This window comes from Mastomys coucha, unplaced genomic scaffold, assembly GCF_008632895.1.
Source record: "Mastomys coucha isolate ucsf_1 unplaced genomic scaffold, UCSF_Mcou_1 pScaffold13, whole genome shotgun sequence".
In the NCBI taxonomy this organism is placed as follows: Eukaryota; Metazoa; Chordata; class Mammalia; order Rodentia; family Muridae; genus Mastomys; species Mastomys coucha.
In genome coordinates this window covers 11,396,989-11,411,910 of record NW_022196895.1, presented here as the reverse complement: position 1 = coordinate 11,411,910, position 14,922 = coordinate 11,396,989, and the positions used below count along the sequence as shown (strand labels likewise).

The 14,922-nt window shown below is 38.7% G+C and overlaps 2 protein-coding genes across 2 annotated transcripts in view; one reads left to right on the top strand and one right to left on the bottom strand.

The window, feature by feature from the left end:
• Positions 1-14,922, top strand: part of Ss18 (SS18 subunit of BAF chromatin remodeling complex) — a 138,404-nt gene that overhangs the window by 14,547 nt on the left and 108,935 nt on the right. The gene's annotated exons all lie outside the window — the stretch shown is intronic.
• Psma8 (proteasome 20S subunit alpha 8) overlaps positions 1-14,922 on the bottom strand; it is a 71,261-nt gene that overhangs the window by 55,686 nt on the left and 653 nt on the right. The gene's annotated exons all lie outside the window — the stretch shown is intronic.

Sequence of the window (14,922 nt, the reverse complement as noted above, 5' to 3'; positions counted from 1 at the left end):
AACTATGTCCAATTTCCGGAGGAACTGCCAAACTGATTTCCAGAGTGGTTGTACCAGTTTGCACTCCCCCATGTGGGGATTTCTTCTGGCTTCAGCTTATTGAGTTAATATGTGTAAGTGCCTTGTTATTTCCATAAAACACTGTTTACTTGAACTCATCTGCTTTTGGCTCTTACAATCCTTCTTCCATCTCTTCCACAACAATTTCTGAGTCTTGGGAAGAGGCTATGCGATATAGAAGTCGCACTTAGGGCTGAGCATTTCACAGTGTAGCTACTTAGCCAGCTGTATTAATCACCTGTATTAATCACCTACCTATACTACCAAAAGAAGCTTCTCATTTGGGGATTGGAAGATCCATTAATCTATGGGTAAAACAATAAGCCATTATGAGTTGTTTTTCTGATATGTCCATTTAACAAAATAAAAATAGGGTTTCTCTCCAGGTGGTGGTGGTGCATGCCTTCAATCCCAGCACCTGGGAGGCAGAGGCAGGTGGATTTCTGAATTCAAGGCCAGCCTGGTCTACAGAATGAGTTCCAGGGCAGCCAGGGCTACACAGAGAAACCCTGTCTCAAAAAACCAAAAAAAAAAAAAAAAAATTTGGTTCTCCCATAGGACCCAAGACCTAACTAGCTACAGGTTTTTGGCCAGATAACAGGGCCAAGTATAGGCTTCCTCTTTTGGAGCAGGCAGTAAATACAGAATGTGGTTGGTTACTCCCATGAAATTTGTGCCACTATGGCATTGGTGAGAATGTCTTAACAGGCTGGTTATTATTGTAGCTTACATGATTCACATGTAAGAAATCTTATGAAGAAATTTTGTATCTATCTTCATCACAAAGAATGGTCTGTAATTTCTTTTGTGAGATCTCTTATCTTATTTAGTATGAGAGTAATACTGGCTTTGTAAATAGAGTTTGGAAGTATTTCTTTCTTTTCTAACTTATTGAATAGTTTGAGAAACAGTGATGGTAGTTTGTCTTTAATGGTTTACAAGTCAGCAGTGATACCAATCTAGGCCTGAACCTTTTTAGTTAGGTGAATTTTTATTACTGTTTCAATCTTGTATTACAGATCTGGTTGTATTATCATCATGGCTTAATTTTGGTAAGTCATATACAATCACAGTTAAGATTTTCTAATCTAATGGAATACTGAGTCTCTAATAATCATAATGGTTTTCTGAATTTCACTGGCATGTCTTTTTATCTCCAACTTTATGAATTTAGACATTTGAATACAAGTACTTAATGTACACTGAACATATTCTTCATGGCTTATCTTCTTCTGTAAGTTTAATGGAGACTGTTCCCTCAAGGCTTGGCTCTTTCAGCTCTGGGTCTCCGTGGTCACACTATTTGGAGAGGTTTAGAAGGTGCACCCTTGCTAGAGGAGGCATGCCACTAGAGGTGGGCTTGAGAGCTTATAGCCTGGCCCCACTTCTGGTTCATTCTCTATGCTTCATGCTTATGGCTTGAAGATAAGTACTCTGTTTCTTGCTACCATGCCTGCCAACTGTTGTTATGCCTCCCTACTTTGATGGACTTTTATTTTTCTGGAACTGTAAGCTAAAATAAATACTTTCTTCTGTAGGTTGCTTTGGTCAAAGAATTTTATAGAGCAATAGAAAAGTAAATAATACATCCTATTTCTTCACTGAAAAACAAAACAAAAACAAAAACCACAGCAAGGTCTCATGTTATCCACATTGGGTCTCAAAATCACTAGTAGTAGCTGTGGATGATCTTAAGTTCCTGATCCTTACATCTCTTTCAAGAGCTGGAACTACAAGAGAAAACTATCATGCCTGGTTCATGTGGTACTAGGGATCAAACTCGGGCATTCATCAGTGCTGGGCAGGCACTTTACTAATTGAGTTACATCCCAGACCTTTCTCTTTGTTTCAGTTAGTTTGGCTAAGTACCTTTTCAAAGATCCAACTCTTTATTTCACTTATTGTCTGCCTTTTTAAAAGATATTTCATTAATTTTTCCTCTGATTTTAATTCTTTCTTCTTCTCTACTGATTTTGAGTTTCTTCAGAGGCTCTAAGATCCATCATTAAGTTATTTATTTTAGATCTGACTCTTCAAAATAGACATTTGTAGGTATAAACTCTTAACACTGCTGTTTCTGCCATGTCCTGGTATACTGTTTTCATTTTCACTTGCTTCTAAGAATTTAATTTCCTTTTTGATTTCTTCTATGACACATTCATCATGTTTAATCTTCACAAGTCTGTATATACTCATGCTTCTACTATTATTTATGCTTTTTTCAAAATTGATCATAATCTCCCAATGTTTTAGGGCTTATTTTGCCTCCTATTATATGATCTATTTTAAATCCATTTCCATGGACTAATAAGAAGAGTATGGAGTCTACAGTGCTCAGATGGAATAGTCAATGGATGTTTGTGAGGTCTCTGTAATCATTGGTGTCACTTAACTGCTGCTTCTGTTCAGTTCTCATCAGGATGACACACTGGTGAGGATAGGTAGTTAAAATGAACCACTATTATTTTGTTGTGGTTAATGTGTGTCTTTACATTGGTAGCATTTGTTTTATGAAACCAAGGGCATTTGTGTTTTGTTCATATATGTTTAAAGCTGTAATGTTCTCTGGATGATTGTTTCCTAAACCACTTTTAAAAGTTGTTTTAAATCTATTTTGTCAGATATTAGTCCCATGTTTTCTGTTTTCATTTCCTTGGAATACCTTTTTCCATTTTTTTCAGTCAGAGCTTACATACATTTTTGATGATGAGGTGCATCAAATAGATTTTTCGATTTTAACTTTTTGCTGAATGACAGAACTCAGATATACTCTTGTTTAGTTTTCTGACAACTGGGAGTTAAGTGTTTACTATTACATTTGGCTAGATTCTGTTTTTTAATTCCATCTTATAGTTTGTCATTGAGCTGAGAAATTTAGACCACTAATATTGTCTTATTGAAATCTGCTACTAATTCCAGAGTGATCCCTTTCAATGTTTTGTGTGTTTTCTTATTCCTCATTTGCTTATGTTGTATTTTCATGTGGTCTAGTCTTCCCTTTTGCCTCATAGGCATATTTCTGTTTTAAGTTGGAAAGATTCCTTCAAGAATCCCTTTAGAGATAGCATAGTGGTCATAAGTTCCATTAGCCTTTTAAAATAATAATTACTATTATTATTATTATTATTATTATTATTATTATTATTATTATTATTATTATTTATTTATTTCTCCTTCATTTATGACCAACATCTTTACTCTTTACTGTGTATTATAGTCTGGGTTCGGTAACTTTTTTCTTTCAGAACTTGAAATATATAATTCTAAGAACTCACAGCTTTTAAAGTTTCTGTTGAAATCTGATGTTATTATGATAGCTTGCTTTTGTGTGTGACTTGGTGTTACTCTCTTATAGTTGCCAAATATCCTTTTTCCTTTTGTGTATTTAATGATTTGACTATAATATGATGAGAGGAGATTGTCTGGCCTATTTAGTGTCCCATAGTGTGGTGTTTTGGATGAAAATGGCCCTTACAGGCTCATAGGGTGTGGCAAAAGGATTGGGACATTTGGCCTTGTTGTATTGGTGTGGCCTTGTTGGAGGAAATGTGCCACTGGGGGTGGGTTTTGAGTTTCAGAAGCTCAAGCCAGGCTTAGTGGCTCTCTATCCCTTCTTGCTGTCTGCCAGTTTGGATGTAGAACTCTCTGCTTCTTCTCCAGCCCTATGTCTGCCTGCATGACGTCAAGCTTACTACCTATAAGCCAGCCACAATTAAATATTTTCCTGATCATGGTGTCCCTTCACAGCAACAGAAGCGCTAAGGCAGAAGTTGCTACCAGCAATTGGGGTATTGCTGTGATAGCCTGACCATGTTTTTGCCTGGAGAACTATGGAACATTTTGGAACTCTGTACTAGACTGAACATTTTAAGTGGGGCTTACTGGGCTCCACTAGTGTGAGCACAGAAGACAGTGGTACTGAGGGGGATTTGAACTGGGGGCCCAGTTCATGAGGTTTCAGAAGAGAAGAATTGATATATGACATAGAGATCATTCTTGTGGTATTATGGCAAAGAATGTGGCTGCTTTCTCCCCTTGTCCAAACAAACAGGCCTGAGGCTAAATTGGAGAGTTTTGAACTAACAGCATTGGCAAAGGAAGTTTCCAGGCAACCTAGTATCAATATCGACTGTGTTGCTTGGTTATTAGTGGCCACATTTATGCAGCTCTACAATGAAAAACAGCAAGCTGAGAAAGGAAAAATACAGAATGTACAGTGTGAGGAGAAGAGTTAACATCAAGAATAAAGGGAGGGCCACCTGGACAAACTTCTAACTTTTCTAATTAAAGAAAAACACACACCTTCAATCCCAGCACTTGGAAGGCAGAGGCAGGTGGATTTCAGACTTCAAAACCAGCCTGATTTACAGAGCAAATTCTAGGCCAGCCAAGCTTAGGCAATGAAGGAAACAACTGAAAACAGAAAGCTGATGTTTTATATGTGATTGAATGAAAGGAGCCATGTGCCAGCCCCAGAGAGCTCCAGAACCTGGCAGCTTTGGCTACTTGTTTTGGCTTTAGAGTCCATGATAGAGAACAGGGACTATGGGATCTCTGTCTGTGACTAAGAAGAGCTGCTGAGGCCAAGACTGTGGTGGGGGTGTCTCCTCATGGAGGCCCAGAGGCCACTGTGGGAGGCTGTGAAAGGTAAACCCTTTACCTTTACAAAGCTGTAAAGGTAAACCCTAGATTGCCTTGGAAGCCCCAAGATGCTGGAAATGCCAGAGTTATGGGACAGCTGCCAGCAAAAGCTGGTAATTGTGTGTGGAACCAACCCAAGAGAAAGAACTGTGTTGCAGGAGTTGGAGATCTGAAGAGCACTTGGATATCAGACATGGAGATGCAGAGTTTGGAGTCTGTCCAGTTGGCTTTCAATCTTGCTTTGGTCCAGTGTTTCCTCACTATAGCTCCCTTTCCTCTCCTTTGGAATGGTAATATATAACTTGTGCCATTTTCTTGTTGCAAGTATATGATGTGCTTTTTCATTTTGATTTTAGAGATTGACATAAGAATCAGAGACTTTGAACTTGGGACTTTAAACATAGTTAAGACTGTGATAGGCTATGGGGACTTTAGAAGTTGGACCGAATGCATTTTATATTATGATATGGCTACAAGCAAATGGGGCCAGAGTATGGGATGTGGTGATTTGAATGAAAATGGTCCCAAATGCTCATAGAAGAGTGGGATTGTTTGAAAGGCTTAGGGCAGGTGACCTTATTGGATTGGTGTGGCCTTGGAGAAGTGTGTTACTCGGGGTGGACTTTGAGGTTGCAGGAGCTCAAACCAACCCCAGTGGCTCTCTCTCCCTCCCTACTGCTTGGTGATACAGATATAGAACTCCTAGCTCCTTCTCCAGCACCAGGTCTGCCCCTGAATTGCCGTGTGTCCAACCATGACATTAATGGACTAAACCTCTGAACCTGTAACCAGTCCCAATTAAATGTTATCCTTGTAAGAGCTGCCATGGTCATGGTGTCCCTTCACAGCAACAGAATCCCTAATTAAGACATATAGATCTACAACGTTTATACATACCTTCTCTTTATCTTTGTCATGGTCTGAACACTCAAATTGTTCTACGTTACCTTTATGCCCAGATGCTTTCTCCTGCCTTCATCTGTCCTATTGGTGAGGGCACTGTGGATCTTAATAGACTTCTCAACTATTCACATGCACTACCTTAATTTGCTTTTCTTTTCACTATTTCTCTTTATTGAATTTTACTTTCATGTCCTATTTTTACTTCCTTATTCTCTCTAGTTGTGTGTGTATGTGTGTGTGTGTGTGTGTGTGTGTGTGTGTGTGTTTCAAATTCATTCAGGAGTTTGTATACTCTCTGATTTCTTTTTTTTTTTTAAAGGTTTATTTACTTAGTATATGTAAGCACACTGTAGCTGTTTTCAGACACACCAGAAGAGGGTATCCAATCTCATTACAGATGGTTGTGAGCCACCATGTGGTTGCTGGGATTTGAGCTCAGGACCTCCAGAAGAGCAGTCAGTGTTCCTCACCCTGCTGAGCCAACTCTCCAGCCCACTCTCTGATTTCTTAAAATATACTTATAATCATTCTTTTGAATTTTTTTTTTGTCAAGGATGGCATCCTGTTTACTCTTACTTGAGTACATTACTGAGATTAATAATTTGTGAAAGACACATGATGCTTTGGTGTTGCATGTTTTTGGTTTTTTTTTTTGTTTTTGTTTTAGTTAGATGGTAAATCTTTGTTTGGAATTTTTAAGGTATTTTTGTTTTATGTGTCTGGGTTTTACCTACATGTGTGTCTTAGGCACCATATACATTCCTGGTACCTATGGAGGCCAGAGTAGGGATCAAATTCCCTGGACCTGGAGTTATCCATAGTTGTGATCCACTATGAGTACTGGGATTCAAACCAGGCTCCTCTGGAAGAAGAGCCAGTAAGTACTCTTAACCACTGAGCCATATCTTATGCCAAGAATATTTTTATTAAACACTGCTCCTCTTTTAGTGGAAATATCTGTTACGTTCAAGAGGGACTAGATTGTAGTACATTTGAGGTGCCATTTTTCTCTACTAGGCTTCTGTTCCAAATACCAGACTAGGTCCCTGGTACTCTCTCTCACTCTTCTTTTTTAAACAGGTTAATGTGGCCTAAGTTTATTTTATTCATAATAAGTTGAACTTAAAAATTAATATGAAAAGACAAATATAAATTTAATCAATGACTATAAAATGATAATATGGGTCTAAATCTTTCTTTGGAATAGGTAACATGAAGATATATATTTAAATATTAATGTCTATTTTTTATTATATTCAACACAGTATTTATTTTTATACCAATCATAAAAATGATGGACATGTTATTAAAGGAACATAAATAGAAAGAGTCTTTTTTTTCTGATTTTTCGTGACAGGATTTCTCTATATAGCCTTGGATGTCCTGGAACTCTGTAGACCAGGCTGGCCTTGAACTCAGAAATCTGCCTGCCTCTGCCTCCTGAGTGCTGGGATTAAAGGCATGTGCTACCACTGCCCAGCTAGATAAAGTCTTTTTGTTTGTTGATTTGTTGTTTTGTTTTCAGTAGAGCTTTAAAATCTTGGCTCTTACTGTGGTACAAGCCCAAAATAAGAACAGTTTTTAGACATTGGCGTTCATTGTAATAAGGCTGTACTTCAATGACCCTCACGTCACCAAAGGATTTTATCTTCATCGAAGCTAAGCTGAGAGCTGACAGTTCTGCTGCACCAAGGAATGAATTGTAGGCATGATTATTTGGATACAGATTTCCTGCTTTGGTCAAAGCTATTTGACTTGAGTGATTATCATCATACTGAACCCACAAGGAACAGGTTACATTCATTTAAGAAGAGGTGTGTGTATTAAGATGGTCTATACATGAAGTCATTCACCAACTGTTTCAATGAACAATGGTTCTGCTTGGAGGGTGGCACAGACATTAGGTGAGGGTAAGAATCTGGTTCATTGGCTGTGATGATTTTGAAAAGCATTTATTGCAGAAAAAGAGTAACTTATAAGTTCCTCTTCTTCAGACTTGATACAGTAGTTACAAATGTCAAGCACTCAGTTTCACTCTTTGTTGTTCTCTTACAAGCCACCTCCCAAATTGTCTACGTTTCTTTTGGTTGTATAAATACTTTTGAAATATGTAAGCTGTTCTGAAAACCATAGTATAGTGTAAGAACATCAAATAAACAATATGATAATAGAGAGGCTGAGATAGGAGAAGCATGATTTCAAGACCATTATGTGGTACACAGCAAGACACTGTCACGAATAAGCAGAAAGTGTATATGGATTGTACAATATTGGACCTATTTCTCCAATTACCAAATTAGAAAGACCAGTGGATGACAGCCAAAAAATTTCTAATTCCTCATATTTTTTACTTTTAATTGATTAGGATATGTTGGTAATACTAATTTTCATATTAAGAGATATTAAGGAAAATTATTGTTCCTGTTATTTTTGTTGTTAGAGATGGAATTACATTTGTGTGGGTTTATTGAGAGATTGCTTTCTTGCTTCTTCTAGGGTGTAGTTTTGTTCCTTATGTTGTTTTCCATCTATTATCCTTTGTAAGGCTGGATTTATGGAAAGATATTGTGTAAATTTGGTTTTGTCATGGAATATCTTGGTTTCTCTGTCTAGGGTAATCGAGAGTTTTGCTGGGTATAGTAGCCTGGGCTGGCATTTGTGTTCTCTTAGGGTCTGTATGACATCTGCCCAGGATCTTCTAGTTTTCATAGTCTCTGGTGAGAAATCTGCCATAATTCTGATAGGTCTGCCTTTGTATGTTACTTGACCTTTTTCCTTTACTGATTTTAATATTCTTTCTTTGTTTAGTGCATTTGGTGTTTTGATTACTATGTGACAGGAGGAATTTCTTTTCTGGTCCAGTCTATTTGGAGTTCTGTAGGCTTCTTGTATGTTCATGGGCATCTCTTTCTTTAGATTAGAGAAGTTTTCTTCTATAATTTTGTTGAAGATATTTACTGGCCCTTTAACTTGGGAATCTTCACTCTTTTCTATACCTATAATAACCCTTAGGTTTGGTCTTCTCATTGCGTCCTAGATTTCCCAGATGTTTTGGGTTAGAAGCTTTTTGTTTCTTTATGTTTTGACTGTTGTGTCAATGTTTTCTATGGTGCCTTCTGCCCCTGAGATTCTTTCTTCTGTCTCTTGTATTCTGTTGGTGATGCTTGCATCTATGACTCCTGATCTCTTTCCTATGTTTTCTAACTTTAGGGTCGTCTCCCTTTATGATTTCTTTATTGTTTCTAGTTCCACTTTTAGATCCTGGATGGTTTTGTTTCCTTTGCCTGTTTGATTGTGTTTTCCTATAATTCTTTAAGGGATTTTGTATTTCCTCTTTAAGGGCTTCTAGCTGTTTACCTGTGTTCTCCTGTATTTCTTTAAAGGTGCTATTTATGTCCTTCTTAAAGTCCTCTATCATCATCATGAGAGGTGATTTTAGATCTGAATCTTGCTTTTCCAGTGCGATGGTGTATCCAGGACTTGCTATGGTGGGAGAATTGGGTTCTGATGATGCTAAGTAAGCTTGGTTTCTGTTGCTTATGTTCTATGCTTGCCTCCCGCCATCTGGTTATCTCTAGTGTCACCTGCCCTGGCTATATCTGAGTGGAGCTCTTCCTTTCTGTGATCCTGGTCATGTTAGAATTCCTCAGAGTCAAGCTGTCTCTCTGATCCTTTGATTCTGTGATCCTGTGATCCTGAGATCCTGGGAGTGCCAGATCTCCTGGGTGTCAAGCTGTCTCTGAGACCCTGAGATCCTGGTGTTACCAAGCTCCTGGGATCCTGTGATCCTGGGCGTGTTAGAGTGCCTGGGAGTGGAGCTTCCTTTGGGTGTAGGACTGGCTGGGGAGTTTGTGCCCAAGTCTACTCAGGGCACCAGCCCAGACTGGAAGTGGTATTCTCTTTTTTATAAAAATGACTACTGGTGTTGACTTATTCTGGCCTCCATGGACATAGACACACATGCAGGTAAAATACCTATACATATAAATAAACAAATAAATACTACTTGGTTGGTAGTTGAAACCTCAACTCTTTTAGCATTTATTCCTAGGATCCAGATACTGATCACACTCCTGGATGGTCTAGTCACAGATGCTTGTTGTACAGTGGGATCATATGTGCTAGTCATACATCTGGTGGTCTTTTAGGCTCAAGTAGCGAAGGATGTTCTTTTCTTTTCTTTCGAGACGGGGTTTCTCTGTGTAACCCTGGCTGTTCTGGAACTCACTCTGTAGACCAGGCTGTCCTCAAACTCAGAAATCTGCCTGCCTCTGCCTCTCAAGTGCTGGGATTAAAGGCACCATTGCCCAATGTGAAGGATGTTCTTGCCTCTGAGTAGTCCATTTTCAGTGTGAGGTCTCATGACAGATGCTGGTTAAATCTCTTGGCATTCCTTCAGGAAGCTGGTTTCTAATACTATTGTTTCTCCTAAGGACACCTTTGTGAGGCTGGTTCACTATACCGCTGTTCCACTCATCATGGGTCAGGATGTAAATGTTGGTCCCTGGGTCTGGGCCATTCTTCCTGATGTTTGGTGTGCTGCTTGGAGTCTGTGACCCCTATAGACATTGTCTTTGATTAGCTTTATGTCTGGCTAAATCCTGTGTAGTAGTTCTCAAAGCTTTTCCATTACCTGGAGTTACAAGGTGGTTGTGAGCTGTCGGGTATTAGTACTGGGAACTGAACTCAGATCCTCTGGATGGACAGCAAGTGTTCAAGTGCTCCTAACTGCTGGTGCCACTTCTGCAATCTCGTTCTGAGACTTTTTAAGATGGCATCATACTGCTGCTCAGGCCATGTGCTAAATGAATATCTAGATTTCTCAGTCTGTTGCTGCTTGCACATTTTTGAGTCTGTCTCTGTCTCGTGCTTTAAAATACAGTGAGTGGGTGAGGCTGGTCCGAAGGCTCAGTGCTATGGACGAGTACCTATTGCTCTTGCAGAGGCTGGGGGTGTGGTCTGTGTGCTAGTCTGTCAGCTACCAACACCTACACGACTGCCTATAACCCCAGTCCTAGGTGCTCCAATGCCATCCTTTGGCTTCTGAAAGCACTGAACACTTGTAGTACATAGCCATATATGCAAGTAAAAACCCATACACTTAAAAATAAACAAATTATTTTAAAAATATGGTGGGTGCTGGGAACGTGCACATGCAAGTGAGTGTATGAACACACACACAAAATAAGTAAACAAATAAATACATGTAATTTTATAATTTTAAAAAGAGGTTCCTGGGGCTAGAGAGATGGCCCAGCAGTTAAGAGCACTGACTGCTTTTCCAGAGATCCTGAGTTCAATCCTGAGCAACCACATGTTGGCTCACAACCATCTGTAAGAGGATCCAATGCCCTCTTCTGGTGTGTCAAAAGATGATAGTGTATTCATATACATAAAATAAAAACTTATTTTAATTTTTTTTTAAAGGCTTGTAAAGTGGTTTAGCAGTTTAAAGAGTTTAAATGTTTCTTTTTTAGAAACCACATAGAGTGGCTTACAACCACCTCTAACTCCAGGGGACCCAAAACCCTCTGCTGGCCTCCACAGGTACTGTACTCACACGCACACACACACACACACACACACACACACACATACACATACTCATATACTTAGACATACAAATAATTATATAATTAAGCTATCATATACTTAGACATACAAATAATTATATAATTAAGCTACCTAATAATTTTATTTTAATAATTAATATCATTAATTAATTTAATGGATTGAATTAAATTAATATACTTTCCAGCCAAGATCAATCTTGTGAGCTTTAAGCATGTATATTGATTGTATACTAGATTTGTTTGTTTCTTGATTTGATTCAAGGCCTTGCTATGTATGTAGTCTAGGCTGGCCTTGAACTCACAATCTTTCTGCTCAAGTGCCACCATACTCTATATTGTATTTTGAACAGCTGCTCCTCTGAACTCTCTTGCAACACAGACCACTGTGCAGGGCCACTCAGAACAAAGCAAATGGGCTCCACTAGAGTGAGCAACAGAAAGCAAGCACAGGCAAGCAAAGATGAGAAAAAGGAGCCATCTTTTTGCTACTCAGTCTCCAGAGTGGCATTCCATCACTTCTATTTCATTCATTAGTCATAGACCATCAGCATCACTCATCCAATGGGCCATGATACAGCATGAGCATTCAAGGTGAGGAGCAGAGGTAACTTCAAGAACATCTCGGTCTCACTAAGTCTGTTATAGTCTCACATGTTTCACATTCACAAATAAAACTGCAGCTGACCTCAGAGATAGAGGCACCATCTTAGATTCTTACTCTTCTTGGCCAACACCCAAGAGAAAGTCATGACAGTGTTTCTCTGAAATCTGCTTTATTACCACTGTTTTGTTCAACCCTAGCCACAGCTTTTATCTATTCTATTACCATGGGGTGGGGCGGTTGGTCTCTCCAATTCTAGTTAGGGTCTCATCCAATCCAGCGTTCACAGTATAGCTGAAGATATCTTTGGAAAGGATGCAGGAAGGAGGGGGGACAGGAAGAAGAAAAAGAGGAGAGGAGGGAGAAAGGAAGGAATGGAGGGAGGGGTGTATCTCGGTCACCATCCTTTGTTTCTTTGTATATGTAGAGCACTTTTTCTCTAGACAAACAAAGACAGCAGCAGGACTCAGGACAAAAGGATCCAAGAACATTTGCCCTGTACATAATATCTGTCTTTTGTTCTGAAGCACACAGGCATCATCTTGAGGAAACAAGCCCTCACCACCATCTCTGGATCATATCTCATCAGCTCCTCCAGAGAAGAACAGTTACCAATATCTCTAGTGATGGACTTGCAGGGCTGAGTCACATGACCAAGAATGGAGTGGATACATATAGTCTGTTTTGAGAAGAAAATGTCAAGAACCTAAAAAGGGACAATAGTCATACTAAATCCTTTCAGTATCCTTTAGATTTCTAGCTTCAACCCTTCCCGTTGTTTTCTCAGCCATTCTGAATGTCTTTCCAGTCTACAATGCAGTTGTCTTGTCTTCCCATATGATATTCCTTTTGTTTAAAATACTCTTCCTTCCTCTGCTTTCCACCTTCTCTTCTGGCTACTTTCCATCCTTCCAATAGTTCCTTAAATATGCTTCCGAAGGAGGGTTTCTTTGATAACTGCAATTTCTGTAGCATCCCATACCATCTCTGGTATTATACTCACTTGGGCCTTGCAGACTGTTTACTTTGTGGTATAGGAGGAAGAGTTGGCTCACTAGTTAAAAAACACTTACTGTTGCTCTTGCATAGGACCCGTGTTGGTTCCCAGCACTCACAGGGTAGCTTACAAATATCCATACCTTCAGTTGCATTAGATTAGGCTGGCTACTCAGTGGGCCTCACAAACCCTTCTGTTTCCCCTTTGATTACAAACAGGTACCACCACTATCTAAACATAGGTTCTGGATACTGAACTCCAGGTCTCATGCTTGCACAGCATACATTTTACTCATTGAGCTATTTCTCAGCCTAAGAATGGAAAGTCTTAAAGGATAAGTAAGAGCTGGAGTGTCGCTAACAGTCGAGCACATACATAGCATGCACACTGCCCTGGGTTTGATATCCAGCACCAAGAAATAAAAGACAAATCAACGTTGAAGAAAAATAAAATATGGGTGGTAGTGTATGCATTTAGTCCCCAGCTCTCAAAATGCAGAGGCAGATCTCTGAGTTTGAGGCCATCCTGGTGTACAGACCGACTTCTAGGACAGCCACAGTTACCCAGGGAAACCTTGTCTTGAAAAAAGAGAAAAAAAAAAAAAGAAAGAAAAGCAGATGTTTTCTCTTCTCTGTACATTGACAGAAACATTTATTAGTGAAATCAAGAATCCACCTCTGAATGAAAGAAGTGGATGGTGACTAAGGAACATGAAAGCTAGACTGCAGAGCTAAAATTCAACAAGTTAAAATACAACACCATAAAAATCTGGGGTCAGGGAAAGGGCAAGTCAAAGAATGAGAATAAATTTTAACTTTTTTATGATAATGCTGTGATTCACATGCTCTCCTAAGATTGCGGTACTTTTCCAAAAATGCCATTCAAACATATTTCGTCTTTATAGAAAAAGAAACTGAACCAAAAAGAAAGGAGTCTTCCGGCTCCAGTTTGTGCTGTTAGCTAATTATCAAGCAGGAAGCAGATCCTGGGCTCTTTAATTATGGCTCATAGAATTTTTATATTACATTACTACGTAATGTCATATCTACATAGTGGTCAAAACCGATCAGGCAGGCTTACTTGTAATTCATCATATCTACTGTTTATAGACAATATTTAGCAGCTTAACTTTATTCTATGCAAAAGGTCACAGTACCCTCAAGGAAACACAATGAATAACTCCATAAAAAGATGCAAATTACAATTTTAGAATCCTGAGGTAAGAGTCTCATCCTTCCGCAGTATCCTTAAACATGCCCACTATAGGTATTTTTATATCCTTACCCTTTTACAGCCCATTACAAAGGAACTATCAATCAGCTCTATAACATTCTTAAAACATTTTAAATGAGCTGATGTGGTTTCTTATTACACCCCCACCTTCTCCCATTACTCCCTTTATTTTAGGCTCTAAAACTTGGGCATTATTTCCTAACCATATGCTACATACCATGCTGGGGACTATATAATTTTTGTTTTTATCAAAATGATCCCCTTTTGGTTTAGACAACACTAGGCTTTCTTTAAACTTCCAATTCTAACAAAGCTTAACTAGTGGGCCCAATTAAACTGAAAAATATTTTTAAAATGATCTTTTCTATAATTATTTTTGCTATTTTACATTTGATTGATTTCTTAGATTTATAATAAAAGCGAATTAACTTCTTTCTATTATCAAGTTGATACAGAAGTGGAAGGAGATACTTGTAGGCTGAGCGAGAGATGTTCTGTGTATTCTCAAAGCTACTGTCTCAATTTCCAAAACACACACAAACATGCTCATGAAATTTGAGAGATTTTGTTTTAAAAATCATAGCCTGTATTCATAGACTAGGGCTCAGAAACCTGGGGGTGCTAGATCTTTCACTGGGGCACTTTTGTCCTTTAAATTTTTCATAAATTATGATGATTATTGAAAGCAGTTAAAATTTGGCAGCAGTATAACAGCTGTCCTGAGTATTTAAAGGTTTTTAGGTAATGTGGATTCATAAGTCTAAAACAGGATAGAATCTCATGAAATTTCCAGTATTACTTGAGCACCCACACATACGGGCACATACACAACAGTACAAAAGTGAGGATGGGGGCTGCGGGGGGAGGGATCTTTGAAACACAGCTAAACCCTGAGGTTAAAATTTGAGACAATT